The sequence below is a fragment of the Amblyomma americanum genome, chromosome 1 (assembly GCF_052857255.1).
Source record: "Amblyomma americanum isolate KBUSLIRL-KWMA chromosome 1, ASM5285725v1, whole genome shotgun sequence".
Classification (NCBI taxonomy): Eukaryota; Metazoa; Arthropoda; class Arachnida; order Ixodida; family Ixodidae; genus Amblyomma; species Amblyomma americanum.
The window spans coordinates 467,304,275-467,308,048 of NC_135497.1; the positions used below are offsets into that span (position 1 = coordinate 467,304,275).

The 3,774-nt window shown below is 47.6% G+C and overlaps 1 long non-coding RNA gene across 1 annotated transcript; it reads left to right on the plus strand.

The window, feature by feature from the left end:
• The first annotated feature begins 617 nt into the window (after positions 1-617).
• On the plus strand, positions 618-3,557 carry LOC144104589 (uncharacterized). The gene is made up of 4 exons (XR_013308586.1): positions 618-761; positions 1,374-1,465; positions 3,124-3,271; positions 3,373-3,557. It is a non-coding gene; the product is annotated as an uncharacterized LOC144104589 (long non-coding RNA).
• The last annotated feature ends 217 nt before the right edge of the window (positions 3,558-3,774 follow it).

Below are 3,774 nucleotides of genomic sequence, written 5' to 3' on the forward strand. Positions count from 1 at the left end.
CGTTCCATGCTTACTCTGACTGTGCGCTTCTAAGAAAGCACAAGTTGATAATGAAGCCTAGTACTTGTGCAAACAGATTTCGCCTCACTCCTCTTATTTCCGTTCACCCTCTTTCAAAATTTATGCAATGAGCAAACACCCTTCGACACATTCTTTAAACACGTCATTCATAACTTATGCGGGATCTCTCGTCCCCCCATTTGGCCCGTTCCAATGAACGTAAAACCAACCAAGCGCTTACACACGGGTCACACGTGCCCGAAAAAGAAGGCGACAGGGTGCAATTGAGCGCAGCAGGCGCTGGGGAGACGCGGCGTTGGTCGATTCTCCGCCGCCGGTAGAGCCTCCCACACGCGGACTCGAAACCACGTGCAGGAAGGCAACCTAAAGCGCCTGCGGTGTATGCGACTTGCTCAAACACGTCGAGTTGAGCAGAATCGGCGCAATTTGAGGACATCCGGCAATAACGCTTCAATGCGTTTTCAGGACTCCTTTTTATCTGACGGCTCCGACCCGGACGTCGTGACCGAGGTTTAAGCCCCTACGACGCGGGGCTTTGCTCCACGAAAAGCTTTTTTCAGTTAGGCAGTAACTCTTTTTACCGCTAGACAGTGCAGTCGTCGGAAGGAATGGATCGTCATAACGACTGAGCGCTCCAAGAGCAGGTACTGCACTTGAGAGCGCGAACTTCCCGGACGCCGTTCTCTGCATCACTTCTGAACAAGCGGACCCGTTGCCCAGTCATCGCTACTCAATCACTGGTAAATGCTCGTAGGGTCGGTACCAAAGTATTGGGTTTGCTTGCACTTTTTCGCTATGGAGCTCAGAATGGATGTTAGTCAATGATAGCTACAACGAAGTGCAAAAACAGCACTAGAAGGCTGAGGACTGTCTCCTCTGCCTCGTCTTGAGGGAAACGGGCGATTATTGGGGGGAAGGGGGCCTGCGATGCAAGTCGCTGATGTTTAGCAGGGACTCAGTTTCATGCCGGAAGCGCCTGTACGGGACCTCATTGCTGAGAGCGTCTGCTGTTACGGAGATCATAGTGAAACTTTCCTTTGCAGATTTAGTCCGCCAACTATCTGAAAAAGTTTGAAAATTTATCCTGGCACAAGGACGTCACCGAATACCTTTCTTATTGTTTGTTTATCCGAACATACGGCGAGCTCAACACTCAAATTCGTATCAGGAATAAGTCACCGGCGCAACACACTTTCACAGACGTTAAGTTTTGTTGAGCACTCGTCGCAGAAACGTTGTACCAGCGGCAGAGAACCGTATGTGCAGAACGCCATAAGATAGCAGGCCCTGCTTTGCTTTGCTTTGCATTACGAGTCGCGTGATGGGCGGAAACATCGTGCGCAAAAATGCAGGCATCATCAAGGCACTGCCTGCCCCTGACGTCTTCATTCGTGGGGAAGGATGAAAGCACTTTTGTTCGCCATGGCACTCCTTGTGCTTTCAGGTAAGGAGGAAAGATGCAGATCACCCAACGTTTGTTGTAAATAGTTGTGCCGCATTCAGTCCGCTTGGAACAGGCTGTGGTTACTTTCGAATACACAAGAACTGTGAAACTGACACGAAACTTTAATCGAACTGAGTACTCACAGTGCAGGAAAAGGAAATAATTCTTTTCCTTTACATATCTTTAAAGGAAGCATAAGCGTGACACGGCAGCTCCATCATGACAAGGTCAGCGTCCTTACAAAAGTGTGCGCTGCTCGAAGAACATAGCCATCGCCACACACTGCGCCGCGGTGCAGCCGGAATTAATCTGAAGATTGTTGCGGTATAGTCGGCATTTCCGTTAAGTGCGTCTAGCCGACTTTTCGCGGGCCGTGCCGCAGAGCCATGGTATGGATAGTGTTGCCGTTTCTCGCGCAGAATAATGACATTTCCGGGGAACATTCCATAGTCCTTTTACTCGCTGGCACTCGTTTCAAGCATTACTTGGGACACGATTACTTTACTAAGGCCAACAATTGGCCGATATTTAATATTTGCTAGTACAGAATGGGTATGTCCGGTGCCGCAACTTTGAAGTGAACTCACCTGAATGGTGATGTAATAGAGGCTAGCACTGGCATAATATTATCTGGTATTATTTTCGTGACAAAAATTTCATCTGATCTTGGTGTGTTCGGGCAAAAAAGGCGGGCGTGTGACGGAAGACGGGGGCTACGAGTGTGGCATTACTGTGCATCCTTACCAAGCTACCGTTAGGGCTCATTTGTGCGCAGTCAGTGCACGGCATCCTTCCAGACTGTCAGTGTGTTATATACACTTACAATTACCGGCTAATGCGCGGCGTCACAATAGTGGTGTCAGAATATGCGAATATAAAAAATGAATTTGCGAAAATGAAGCTGTTCAAAGTAACCGAAAATGTCATTAGGATTGTCTGAAAACGTGGCAAACGACAAAAGCATCAGTATGAGGAAGAGAGCCAATAATAATTTAAGCATAAACCCGTCGGAATCTTTTTTCATGCAATAGAGGTTGTACGCATAAAGGAAGCCAACATTCACTCAAAACAAGCAAAGCACATTATTATTTCAGCTGTTCCTAAAACCTGTGGTGTTCATGATTCGGTAATAAAAAAATTAAGGACGAATGCGACCTTCCTTAATACGAAATTTGAGCGCAGCTCTGTCAGTGTTTCAGGCTCTGAAGGCTCATTCTTTTGCTATGTTGGGTAGGGGGCATGTCTGGTGACGACAATCGTTTGATAGCAGTATTGTTGCAGAAGATGATGTGGAAAGCATGGTGCGCGAAAATGGGTACAAAGTTTGTCCGTAAAGTTTTGAGACTGATTTGTTTTCTACCCTGAAAATGATTCCCAGAACAAATGTGTGGACATATGTGTAGCGCCATCTTCTTGGGCTACCTGAGCTATTTATGTTAATTGCTGTCGCAGCCGCTAGATGGAACTACATGTAGAAAAATACGTTGTCGCTAGTCGTCTTCGCATTCCACTGTGAGTGAATGTGGAGAGATGGACGTCCACCTCGAACAGCATGTAAACATGAAATTCTGTGTGAAGCTTGGCAAGACAGCCACACAGACGTATGAGCTCCTTTTGAGACGATTACCTCAACGAAACATTATCGCGGGAGTTTTCAGGGCCAAAGGAAGTTCGTTTCGGGGAGAACGTCGGTGAAAAACGACACAATGCAGGGGCGCCCTTCAACCTCACGGAATGAAAACAACGTGGCTCGGATCTGGCAAATCGTGCAGCAAGACCGCATCATTGCAGTCTGCATGCTATCAGGTGATCTCGACATTAGTAAGACAAAATGCCACCACATTTTGCGTGAGAAATTGGGGAAACGAAAGCTGAATGCCAGAATTGTGTCGCACTCCCTCACACAGGACCAGAAGGACAAGCGGGCATCAATGAGCGATGATTTTCTGTCCGAGGCAGAGAAGGATGCCGCATTCGTCGACAGCATCACGGTTGAAGACGAAACATGGTGTTTTTGCAGCGTAAGCTATACTGGCCGAGGTTGACCAGTTTCGCATGCATCCTGGAGAGCCATGCTGTACATGCGCGAGGAGCAGTGACGTCGCAAAGGTGAATAAAAAAAGCCCTGTGTCGAAGCTGGGAATCAAACCAGGATCTCTGGCGTTTTATGCGGAGACGCTACCACACCCCTATGACGGCGTTTTTTTCTTTATAGCATAGAAATGGTGCCGAAAAGAAAAGTCTAAGCACGCTTACGCCACAAAATACCAGGCCACCTTAACACTGCATGAACCCTCCTTCCAAAACAT